Source organism: Amaranthus tricolor, chromosome 4, assembly GCF_026212465.1.
Source record: "Amaranthus tricolor cultivar Red isolate AtriRed21 chromosome 4, ASM2621246v1, whole genome shotgun sequence".
NCBI lineage: Eukaryota > Viridiplantae > Streptophyta > Magnoliopsida > Caryophyllales > Amaranthaceae > Amaranthus > Amaranthus tricolor.
The window spans coordinates 7,826,519-7,840,623 of NC_080050.1; positions in this window are offsets into that span (position 1 = coordinate 7,826,519).

Sequence of the window (14,105 nt, forward strand, 5' to 3'; positions counted from 1 at the left end):
GCAATAAGAAGAATCTCTCAAATAGCTTATAAAGCGTGCACACCATTTTTAATTTGTCGATGTGGGATAACCTATCTCAGCAGTTAGGGTAGCAGCAATGGCAGCAGCAACGTAACGGATGGTCAACCAGATGGAAAATAATGAGGGTAAAGGGATGAAAAATGGTGAAAGTATTCGTTAAGGGTTTTGTTGTCGAGTGTCTTTAATTGGTTTTGTTGCTCATTAGTTGTACGAAAACCGAGTATTTGCACTGTGACTTTAATGGGACAACACCGGTAGGTGAACCAGAGGTGTCCATTGATGAAGCAGTTGTTAAAAGTATGACCAAATACAAGTGTTTGGGATCGATCATTCAAAGGGATGGGGAGATCGACAAAGATGTAAATCATCGTATACAAACGGGTTGGCTCAAGTGGTGAGCAGCCACCGCGGTGCTATGTGATAGGAAATTCCAAAGCAAGTTAAAAGGAAAATTCTACAGGGCGGTACTCTAAACTGCTCTACTATATGGGACCGAATGTTGGCTTGTAAAGAAGATTTTTGAACATAAAATAGAAGTTATAGAAATGCGTATGCTGAGGTGGATGTGTGGGCACACATTGATGGATCGAATTAGGAACCAAGAGTTTAGAGCATAATAGCTGCTGTCCAAATAATACAACTGTTTAGGACTATGATGGTAAAGTTATGAGGTTTAATCGAACTTGATTGAATAAGCATTAAGGTTGCCAAGTATTTAGTAGCAGTAATGAACTTCTGCAAGTATTGAGAATGTAACTTAATGGCTTAATAAAGGTCAATAATGAGTAATAACCTTCTATGTTGTGTTTGATGATTATTTTGTAAGCATGATTTAACTATCGCATCATAAGCTTGGTTAGGAAATTGTACTTGGCTTTATCGATAGCCGATTCAATCAGTTGTCATTCATATTATAAATGATAGTATTTTGCAAGAAAATTTAGCTCATGTTTCGATCCAGGTCGCAACTTTAATTATTCTATCGAGGACTTAGTTGCATTGATTTTACTTGATGACTTTGATGACTATATTGTACTTATGTTTTTTTTTATCGCATTTAAGCAAACCTTATGTTATATTTTCTCAGCTGTAAGATTTTTAACTTATGTTTTAAACGGTTTTAGTTTAAATGGTTTTTAGCAGTTCGGCGTTTTACACTTCCGCATTATTTATCTTAAGTATAATTATTAATGTTAATTATGTATAGAGAGTGCCGCTCCTGCTATACTAGTTTATAAAAGTTTTCGTCATTTTTTTGCTATGCTTGATCGTTAATTTAAATCTTCTGTTAATGTTGTGCGTAGTGATAACGACACTGAATTTAAATGCATGCTCCCTTATTACTTTGCTGAAACTGGTATTATATTTCAAACTTCGTGTTTGGGTACTCCGCAACAAAATGGTTGAGTCGAACGCAAACGTCAACATGTTTTGAATGTTGAACGTGCTTTGTTATTTCAAGGGCATCTTCCTGTCTCTTTTTGGGGAGAATGCATTCTGGGGGCTGTTTACTTAATCAATCGTATTTGGTTGTTTGTATTTTGCCCATCACCAGCGTTCGAAGGGGGATAAGTTTGCATCTCGGAGTAGTAGATGTGTGTTTATTGGTTATCCTAATAATAAAAAAGGTTGGAAGTTGTATGACTTGGATACGGGTGAATATTTTGTCTCTCACGATGTTAAATTTCATGAGAACGAGTTTTCTTTTGCTGACCTCACGAGTGAACATGTTGTTGATGATTTGGCTTCCTTTCCTTCTTCTCCGGATCTTAATCCTTCTTTGGAAGACTTTACTGAACTTCCTTCCATTACACCACAACAAATTGCAGATGCTACTTCTCCTTCTCCTGAGCCCACTATGCCTACCTCACCATCCCCACCCGTGACTGCCCAATAGTCCTCCACTGTCACTACTTTATTGGAACCCATGATATTGTGCCTCAAGCGTTTACCATCCAACCTCTAATTACAGATTTCTCTGTTCCGGTCGTTTCTAATTCTGGACCTAATGATGCACCATCGGGTCGTGGCTTCCGCAATAAGGTCCCTTCTTTTTGGCTCAAAGACTATGTGGCACACACTGTCTCCACTCCGAGTTCTTCGCCTAGTTCACTGCTCCCTTCAGCTTCCTCAGGTACTTCGTATCCCATTGCTCATTATTGTACTAATTTTTCCATTCGCCATAGGGCATTCCTCGCAGCTCTTACAGCTGGTCATGAACCTCGTTCTTTTCATGAGGCTGTTAAGGATGCCCGATGGCGCGATGCTATGCAACATGAACTTCATGCCTTTGAATCCAATGACACTTGGGCACTGGCACCTCTTCCCTCGGGTACAAATGCTCTAGTGTGTAAATGGATTTATAAAATAAAATATCTCGCAAATGGGAGTGTTGAACGGTTCAAGGCTCGTTTGGTTATTCTTGGTAATCATCAAGTAGAGGGAATCGATTATAATGAGACGTTTCACCCGTTGCTAAAATGGTCACTGTTCATGCTTTCTTGGCTAATGCGGCTGCTAAAAACTAGGAATTACACCAGATGGACATTCACAATGCATTCCTTCATGGTGTTCTCAATGAGGATGTTTATATGAAGTTCTCACTAGATTTTACAGTCCCCACTCCAGGTATGGTGTGTCGCCTAAAGAAGTCATTGTATGGTTGAAAACAGGCTCCTCGCTGCTGGTTCGCAAACTTGGCTAGTTCTTTAAATTCGTATGGTTTTCTTCAATCATATGTTGATTATTCATTGTTCATTTTTACTCGCGACAATATTTAACTCAATGTTCTTGTGTATGTGGATGACCTCATTGTGTCTAGTAACGATTCTTCTGCTATTGTTTCATTTAAGAATTATTTGGGTGCTTATTTTCAAATGAAGGATTTAGAGCCCCTCCAATATTTCCTTGGGGTTGAAGTCGCTCGAAGTACTGAAAGCATTTACTTGTGTCAGCGCAAATATACTCTTGATATCATTGGTGAAACGGGTTTATTAGGTTCTAAACCTGCCACCTTTCCTGTTGAGCAGAATCATCGTCTTGCTTTGTCTACCAGTGCTTTACTTGATGATGCCGAGTCTTATCGTCGTCTTATAGTTCGTTTAATATATTTGTCCTTCACTCAGCCAGATTTTGCTTATGCTGTTCATCTCTTGGCTCAGTTTATGCATTCCCCACATCGTGACCATTGGGAGGCTGCGCTTCGTGTGGTGCAATATTTAAAAGGTTCCCCGGGGCAAGGTATTTTGCTCCGTGCTGATTGTAATCTCACTAGTTTTGGTTGGTGTGACTCAGATTGGGCTAGTTGTCCTTTGACTCGTCGATCTCTTACTGGTTGGATTATTTTTCTTGGTTGTTCCCTTGTGTCCTGGATCACCAAAAAACGACACACCGTTTCTTGATCTTCGGCTGAAGCTGAGTATCGCTCTATTGCGGCTATTACCTCGGAATTAAAATGGGTCAAGGCTCTCCTTTGTAGTCTGGGCATCCATCCTTGTTCTATTTCGCTGTTTTGTGACAGTCAATTTGCTCTTCAAATCGCTCAAATCCTATTTTCCATGAACACACCAAACATATTGAGGTTAATTGTCACTATGCTCGAGATGATGTTCAAGATGGTACGATTATCACTAGTAATGTTACCACTTACGAGCAATTAGCAGATATGTTTACAAAAGCATTGGGCAAGCGCCAATTTCTATACTTACTTCGCAAGTTGGACATTCATGATCTCCATACTCCAACTTGAGGGAGGGTATTACGGTTAGTGTGTTATGATTAGCATTATATTAGGATAGTTAATATTGTGGACCATTATATTAGGATAGTTAATATTGTGTACCATTATATTTGGGAAGTGGAGAAAGTAATGGGGATGAATTTGTAGCCATTTATTTCTTTTTCTTTTTTTTTTCTGCCGCATTGGCTAAAGAGGCACCACGGGCCCATGAGAAGACTCCTGTGCTAGTGAAGGGCGAGCCTCCAGTTACATCCACGCAAGCATCTTTACAATGAAGCCAGTTAAACAGAAAAATGGTTAAAAAGAATACAGATCAATACCCTTATTACGAGGACGTCGCAATCGAAGAGCCCCTCAACTTGAGTAACGCTTGTCATATGAGAAAATTGTTAACAATAAATATTAATAATCCAACTATAAATAATCTCACATTTGCATTATTTTCACTTAATTTTATTGTCAATCTACCATGCTACTTTATTAACCACAAATTTCTACTAGTCGTTACCATCCATTTAACTCATCATGCATTCTTTTTCCTCTTTATAAAGTCCTCCATAAATAAACACGAATTCTACCAAAAAAATATGCCGAAAAGAAAAAATTATTAAAATCCTTATTTAATTTCTAACAAAACTCTCATCTCAGTACATCAATCTCCCTACTCATACTTAATTTACAATTCAATGTTGATGATGTATCAACTTTGAGATTTTTCATTGGATTAAAAAATGATTGTAGATTAGATGATGATGATAATTGAAGTAAATTTCAACAGCAATCAAGATCATCATATAATGTGTATGATCGAGCTAGCTAGTAAAACCTACCCCAAGAAGTAATCTTTATTTGTATGATTAAATAGAGATATTAGGGTTTAGTTATTTTTGAACCCTATAGATTTTTGTTTAATTTAATGACTTATTATGTAATTAGCCTCTTTAGTTGATAGTACTAATTGATGATAATAAGAATTATTTGTAGCGTAAATTTTCACGATATGTATTAAGTCATTTTGATGGTAATGAAAGTTTATTTGGTCATAAGAAAATTTTTTATTTACAATTATCCATTACGTTTGTTAAGAGATATACTTAATTTACATGTTCAAATGATAATACATTGGAATGAATTTTGTGAAGAAAATGAGAATTGTGAAGGGAGAATATGTATAGTCATTAAGTTTGTTAAGAGATATACCTACCAAATTACACTGATTTTTCATGGAAAATCCAGCCTACTCGTGATTTTCTTACAATAATCCCACCTATTGATTAACCATGAATAATCCCAACTTTGAAGGGTATTTTCCTTGAGTAAACCCGGTGACCGGAGACTTGCTATGACAAGTTTTATTTTTTTTAAAAAAAAGATAAATTAAAATATAATGTCGAAAAAAATATTAAAACAATATTCAAAAAAAATTTATGATTTTTTTTATTATTTGGAATTTTTTATGTAAAATTTTAAAATTTTTCTCTAATTTTATATTAATTTTCAATTTACTTTTTTGGTGACTTACCTACTATAATAGGTTATCGAATTACCCAAATTTACTCTAGACAAATAACACCTAAAATTGGGATTATTCATGATTAATCAATAGGTGAAATTATTGTAGGAAATTAATTACTAAATGGTTCGGTGAGTGTAACTTTAGTTTAATTAAATGAAGTCTTTTTAGAAGTTCAATGTAGAAAAGAGAATCTTTTTATAGCTATCAAACATTCAAACAAAGCTTTTCATACTAACTTTAATACGTATTAGTCGTTTCAGATTCATCGATCCATTGAAACTTATTGTATACCAATAGATTAGTCTTTTTATGTCCAAAAATTTGCAAGCATAAAATCTTTGTCCTGGAGTTTTATTTGTCCACGAAACTCTTCCATAAAGATAGATTTATGTTCCTTTAACCTGCAAATTTTGATGCCATTATATTAGATTACTATAAGGAGAGAGATTATTGGAAGAAGCTTGAGAATTGAGAGAGAATTCGCAAGTTAGAGTTTTCAATTTCCTTAAATTTTAAATTGGGGATGAGAATATTAGTTTGGGAATGAAAACATAATGGTCAAAATTAGGGGTTCCAAATCAATCACAATTGTTAATCAAACAATGTGTGAGTTCCACGTGAATCGTGATACAACTAACGAAGCTTTAAAAGAAAAACGTTACTAGGTACCTTTGACAATGAATAATTACTTTTATTAGTTATGATTTGACAATTTTTTCTTATTTTTTAAGGTTTTCCCACTATATATTACTCCTTCCTATCACCTAATGTGTCCTATTTGACTTTTTACTATTTTTTAGGTGGTCAAATGGAACCACATATGAAACAAAAAAGTATAGTATTTTTAAATTTTTATAGGGGTAAAGAGAGATTAGTAGGTGTAAAAATGTGAAAAAGCTAAGTTTAGTAGGGGTAAATTAATAAAGATAACATACCCAAAATAGAAATGAAACATTTAGCATAACTTGACCAAATAAAAAAATGAAACACTTAGGATAAATAGGAGGGAGTATTATTTTAGATTCACATTTGAAGATAACTACTTATTTAAAATTTGGGCAATTCAATTTACAATTAATTTATACTGTAGCTACTTGTTTAGGAGAGTTGATGTAACCCATGAAGTTAGTATTAAGTATCAAGTGATCATATGATAATTCTAGTTAATTATTAAGTATTACTTCGGTTCTTTTTTATTTTTCTCGTTTACTTTTTGCACAGGTTTCAAAGTAAATTTTAAACCTTAATATCTCTAGATACGAATTATGAAAAATTATAAAAATACATGATAAAAAAATATACATTAAAACGAATCTAAACGAGATTTAACGTGGATATATTTTATCTTCTAAATATGTTTTAAAAATATTAATCAAATTTCTCTCTCCTTAAGTTAAAATATTTCGCACGAGAAGAACATTAGAGAATAGAGGGAGTTACATCCATGAGCGGCAACAGACCGAAGCAAGTCAAGTATAGTAGAATTGTTGTACCAACTATAAATTTATTGTGCACATTTGCACTTCCATGTCTTCGCACATTTGTTATTAAAAGTCAAAGCTCACAGGCCGTAGCTTACATCCCATAATCAAATAGAAGTTCATCAACAGAAAATAATAGCATGTTTACGACTTCTCTTTGTGTTGTGGTGGTTGGTGATAGCAAAAAGAAAGCATTCAAGAAGAAGAGCAAAGATGATAAGTGAATGAGAAATTACCAGGATATATATTACGGTTAGTGCATTATGATTAGCATTATATGAGAATAGTTACTATTGTGTACCATTATATTAGGAAAGTTAATTAATATTGTATTTTAGGCATGAAGCCCAACGTTTGTAATGGGCTCAAGAATGTCTTGTATATATACTCTTGTGGTTATTCATTAATGAGATTAGAAAAACACATCAACCCTAAATTTGACATGGTATTAATTTTTTTTTCCTTGCTTAATATTTGCTTATCATTACCTTCTGCCATCATTCTATTATTACACCTTTTGCCATTTTTTTTTTGCTTCTTAATTCTCTTTTTCATATATCACGTTAGTTGCTATGTGATTCCATGGAGTCTGAAGGAAAAATTGATCCTTCCTCCCCGTATTACCTCGGTTCTGGGGATCAACCCGTAGCCCTAATTACCCTTGTCTCCTTGAAAGGCGACAATTACCTTGCTTGCTCTCGTGCTATGACTCTTGCACTGAAATCTCGTCGAAAATTTGTTTTTATTGACGCCAACATAACTAAACCTACAGATAAGAAAATGTTGCTTGAATGGGAAACATTCAACTCCATGATTGTCTCATGGAAGTTTCGTAGCATGGACCCTAAAATTTTTGCTATCATGCCCTATCATGAACACGCTAAACAGTTGTGGGATGCCGTGGCCAAGAAATATCGTGTTACAAATGATCCCCATCTCCAACAACTTCGTAGCGCTATAACTGATTGCAAACAAACCAAATCTATGACTATGGAGGACTATTATTCTAAACTTATTGGGTTGTATGATGGTTTATTTTAGTTAAAACCATTGCGAGTGTGTGAATGTGGTTTATGTTCTTGTTATTTGGCTCGACATGCTGCTGCCAATTGCGACGAAGAAATACTCCATCAATTCCTCACTGGTGTTGATGATGATGAATATTCAGTGGTCCGCTCTAATTTACTGTCTCGAGATCCTATGCCTAACTTGGATGAGGCATACTTAGCTTTAGTTTAGAAGGAGCGTTCGAAGGGTATTGCACGTGCCAAAGCTGTTAAGGATATGGTCCCTTATCAAGGGATTTATGCTATCCGTTCCACGTCTCGATCTTCTTCTCGAATGGACAAACCCGATAAGTCCAATCTTGTTTGTACTCATTGCAATCAAAATGGGCATGATCACAACACTTGTTTTAAGCTTCATGGCTATCCCGATTGGTACGAGGAAATGCGTGCTCGTCGTGCAAAAATAAGCTCGTCTTCTCGTACTACTCCATCCTCAAATAATTCAACTGTTCGTTCTACAACAAACGTCAAGGCAAATGCTATTTCCGGCATCATGAATAGTGCTCCTTCCTTGGTTGTGCTGATTTCTAGTGTTCCTGCCACTCTATCTGATCTCAAACCTGATCAGGTTCATGTTCTTCTCAATATGATTAGTAAGCAACAACTTGATCACATGACTGGTGAGTTTTCGTCTACTTGTTCTTAGCTAATTGATACTGGTGCTTTTCATCATGTTACCAGGGATGCTACGACCTTGATTAATGTTACTGAAATTCCTCCTTGTCCTGTTGACTTACAAGATGGGCAACAAGTACTTACTACTAAACAGGGTCAAGTTGTTATATCTCCTCAACTCACTCTTGATCATGTTTTCTTTGTCCCTTCCTTACAGTGTCATCTTATTTTGATCTCTCAATTAACCATGGAGCTGGGTTTCATTGTCTATTTCACTAATTCTCTTTGTGCTAAACAGGTTCAACATTCGGGGAACCTGATTGGAGCCGGTGGACAAAAGGGCGGACTCTACTATTTTCGTCGCGTCCCAACAATGTGTGTCGTGTCTTCCATCTCCAGTCGTACTACTTTTGAATTATGGCATCGTCATCTTGTTCATTCCTCTGATAGAGTTCTCAAGTCTATTTCAATTGTTAAGAATTCTCGGTCTTCCATTGGTAATAAGTTACCTCGTGCTTGTATTGTTTGTCCGCAAGCTAAGCAAACGAGGAGAGATTTCCTATTAGTGATAGTAAGGCTACTCGTTTGTTTGAACTTGTCCATTGTGATTTGTGGGGGCCGCATTCTACACCCTCTCCTAGTGGGGCTCATTATTTTTTAACTTTAGTGGATGATTTCTCTAGGGTTGTATGGGTATATTTGTTGCACTCCAAACCTGTAGTTGTAACAGGCTCAAATTTCTTAATCTTAATTTTTCGAAATTTTTAATTTGAATTCCTTATCCTTTAGTTATCTAATTCAAATCACCTTTAATTCCTAAATCTTTTTCCAATTTTGTAATTTCTTCCAAATATTAAACTTAATATATATATATATATATATATATATATATATATATATATATATATATATATATATATATATATATATATATATATATATATATATATATATATATATATATTCTTAAATTTCTTTATAGGCACTAAAATATTATTTTATTATTTTATACTATGAAAAGTAAAATTTTAATATTACATTTATTTTTGTTAAAACATTACGTTTCAATTTCATTTCCTTAAACTAACTTTACTACTTATCATTTTAACCTTATAACTTTGATTTAATTATTTTATACCTAAAAATTAACTATGTTTTTCTTATTAACTTTAAGTATAGTTTTAACCAAGATTTTCTTTTCATAATCAAATCTTAATCAAACTTTTCCATTAATATGAAACATTTCACTTTTATAAACTATAACAAAAATTTGATAAACCAAAATCTTTTCTACGTCAATCCATGATGTTCATCACTTACACAAGCTATCACCATGTTCTTGAACAAATTAACCTTCTTCTACACTCCAAACTCTTACACATTCACTTACATACTCCAACTTTTACACATTCATTTACACACTCCAACTCTTACACATTCACGCATACACTCTAAATCACTTACACAAGTTATTCTTCTTCTATACTCCTAACACTCTGTTAACCTTCTTCTATACTCCTAACACTCTTTTTCATATAATCTTATGAACTAAAAAGTTGCCCAAAACCCATTATAAATACCCCTCTTAGCCATGAGATCACTTGCAGCTCCATCATCAAATCTTTCTACCATTCTTTCTTATATCTTCACTTCATTAACATTTTACTAACTTTATACCCTTTTTATTAGTTGAAGAATCAAATGAAGATGGAGCTTGATCTTATCACTTCTTAAGCCAATAATCATCAACTTTTGAAAAGTCAAGTATTATCTTTTGGAGCTTGGATATAAATTTTTTTTTTCGTAATTGAAGATCTACTCCTTTGAAGCTTGGAGCCTTGAAGACTTTCTCTTTTGGAGCTTATTTCTTTGAGTTCTTGTTTTCCTATTATTATTCTCTTACTTGGTTTAGTACCACCTTTGGAGGAAAATGGTACATATTTTCTTAACTTTCTCGTTATGTGATATATATTTATTGTTACTTGATAACATAAAAAGCATGATCAACATGATTTTATTTTAATCATTTAAACTTTACATGGTTATATTAAAGACATTTCCAGTTTAGTGATATTTTCGTCAAAACAATAATACTTATAGAACACTCTAAAAAAGTTATAAATATAGAAATTTTTGATTAATATGATAATGTAGATATATATGAATTTTTTTTATGTGAATTATTATTTTAAGTTTCATGTATGTTAGTTTTATGAACTTTTGCATTGAGAAAATACTTAAAAATAATATCTAGTGATGTTTTTGTGATGAAATCTTGGTAGATAAAATTAATGTGAACTAGGAATTTTAAAAAGAGTATTTTATAAGTAATTCATAAAAGCAAAAAGTTAGGATATCATTTTAGATATATTCCTTGAGTTTTACTTCATTAAAATCACGTTTAACTGAATTTTTGTTTAAAAATATAGTTCTAATAGGAATAGGTGTTGAATACTTTCTTAATTATTAAAAATAGCTAAGAAAATATATTACTTAAGTTTAAATTAAGTTAAAATTTTATCAATAAATTTGAAAAAAAAGTTAAATAAGAAATAAATATTAAATGAGCTCTTTTTAACTTGTACTCACTCCGTTCTTTTTTGATCTTCCACTTTGAATTTTTCACACATATTAAGGAAGATAGAATCTTTGGGTTGTAGTGGGTATTATTTTAATTAAATAGTAGTGTGAAGTAATGATTGTATTGGAAGTATGAGGTTGTAGTGGGTATTATTTTAATTAAATAGTAGTGTGAAGTAATGATTGTATAGAAAGTATGAGAGAGAAAATAATTATAAATAAAAGAAAATAGTACATTAAAAGAAAAAGGGGGAGTTTTAAGGGGTAAAAGTGGGATAAAAACTTTCTAAAAATAAAAAGTATTCTAAAGTGGAAGAACTTTTGAAACTACCCGTTATAGACTTATAGTAATGTGGAAGATCAAAAAAGAACGGAGGGAGTAACTTTTTGGCATACTTCTATAACATGTTGAATCTCATGATGACCCTTGGACGAATTGTTGTGGACCCTATGAACTTCAATTATTTTTTTACATATATCGATTTATGGCTAAAATGATTGTATTAATTATTTAAAATAATAATCATGAATTTAATTAGTTAAATAAACTTATCTCTTTAAAATGATTCCATATCATCTTGGTGTTTTGATAAAAAAATTCTATTTTGGACTCAAGTAATTATAAAGAATTATTAATTGGTTTATTGGTAAAATAGTCAAACTAATTTGTTGAAATGCTTAGCGTTGTTTCTCTTGAAAACTCATTTCATTTAGATGTTGGACCCTTAATAACTTGTCGGATTATTTTTCATAGTTATGATAGATCCGTTTTACTATTTTACTTGATTTTTTATAAAATACGTTATTAAGTACTTAGAAATATTACCCTTGACTTTTATTATTATTTATGACATAATAATAACTTAGTTTAGCCTCAGGAATCTTAGTATAGCTACGAAAATTTATTATTTAATTAATATTAATTTATTAGATACTAATAATTTGTTTCAATTAATAGGGTAGAATTGTTAAAATTTTTCCTAGTGGAATAAGAATGTAAACTATTTTGGTTTAGAGTCTTGTTTGATATTGCATGATATTGATTGTACGACTCTGATAGTAAGGTAACGTCGTACCATGGATCGGCATGTAAAATTCCGACGTCCGTGTTAGCCGGCACATAAAATGCGGTGTCAGACAGGGGGTCCGAGAAAAACCCATCCTGTGGAGTCTCGAGCAGAAGTATTGAGAAGAGTGACGACTCCCACCACAGTTCGGGTTTAGGACTATGATCATCACCTATCCAAACCCTTACATATATCAGTTGTCATTATTGTTGTGATCTTGTGATGTCCTATGATGGTAAAGTTATGAGGCTTAATCGAACTTGATTGAATAAGCATTAAGTTAACCAAGTATGTAGTAACAGTAATGAACTTCTGCAAGTATTGAGAATGTAATGGCTGAATAAAGGTCAATAATGAGTAATAACCTTCTATATTGTGCTTGATGATTATTTTGTAAGCATAATTTAACTATCGCATCACAAGCTTGTTGAGGAAATTGTACTCGGCTTTATCGCTGACCGATTCAATCGGCTGTCATCCGTATTATGAATGACAGTATTTTGCAGGAAAATTTAGCTCATGTTTCTATCCAGTCCGCAACATTAATTATTTTAAAGAGGACTTAGCTGCATTGATTTTACTTGATGATTTTGATGAATGTATTGTACTTATGTTTTTCTTATCTTATTTAAGCAAACCTTATGTTATATTTTCTCAATTGTAAGATTTTTAACTTATGTTTTAAACGGTTTTAGTTTAAATGGTTTTTAGCAGTTCGGCATTTTACACTTCCGCATTATTTATCTTAAGTATAATTATGAATGTTAATTATGTATCGAGAGTGCCACTCCTGCTACAGTAGTTTATAAAAGTTTTCGTCATTTTTTTTGCTATGCTTGATCGTCAATTTAAATCTACTGTTAATGTTGTGCGTAGTGATAATGGCACTGAAATTAAATGCATGCTCCCTTACTTTGCTGAAACTGGTATTATATTTCAAACTTCGTGTGTGGGTATTTCGCAACAAAATGGTCGAGTCGAACGCAAACATCAACATATTTTGAATGCTACACGTGCTTTGTTATTTCAAGGGCATCTTCCTGTCTCTTTTTTGGGAGAATGCATTCTAGGGGCTGTTTACTTAATCAATCGTATTTGGTTGTTTGTGTTTTGCCCACAACTAGCGTTCCAAGGGGATAAGTTTGCATCTCGGATTCGTTGATGTGTTTTTATTGGTTATCCCAATAATAAAAAAGGTTGGAAGTTGTATGGCTTGGATACGAGTGAATATTTTGTCTCTCGCAATGTTAAATTTCATGAGAACAAGTTTCCTTTTGTTGACCTCACGAGTGAACATGTTGTTGATGATTTGGCTTCCTTTCCTTCTTCTCCGGATCTTAATCCTCCTTTGGAAGACTTTACTGAACTTCCTTCCATTACACCACAACAAATTGCAGTTGCTACTTCTCCTTCTCCTGAGCCCACTATGCCGGCCTCACCATCCCCTCCCGTGATCGCCCAACTGTCCTCCACTGTCACTACTTTATTGAGAACCCATGATAATGTGCCTCAAGCGTCTACCATCTAACCTTTAATCACAGATTCCTCTGTTCCGGTCGTTTCTACTCCTATATCTAATGATGTACCATCGGGTCGTGGCTTCCGCAATAAGGTCTCTTATGTTTGGCTCAAAGACTATGTGGCATACACTGTCTCCACTCTGAGTTCTTCGCCTAGTTCACTTCTCCCTTCAGCTTCCTCAGGTACTTCGTATCCCATTGCTCATTTTGTTAATTGTGCTAATTTTTCCATTCGCCATCGGGTATTCCTCGCAGCTGTTACAGCTGGTCATGAACCTCGTTCTTTTCATGAGGCTGTTAAGGATGCCCGTTGGCGCGATGCTATGCAACATGAGCTTCATGCCTTTGAATCCAATGACACTTGGGCACTGGCACCTCTTCCTTCGGGCACAAAAGCTCTAGGGTGTAAATGGATTTATAAAATAAAATATCTCGCAAATGGGAGTGTTGAACGGTTCAAGGCTCGTTTGGTTATTCTTGGTAATCATCAAGTAGAGGG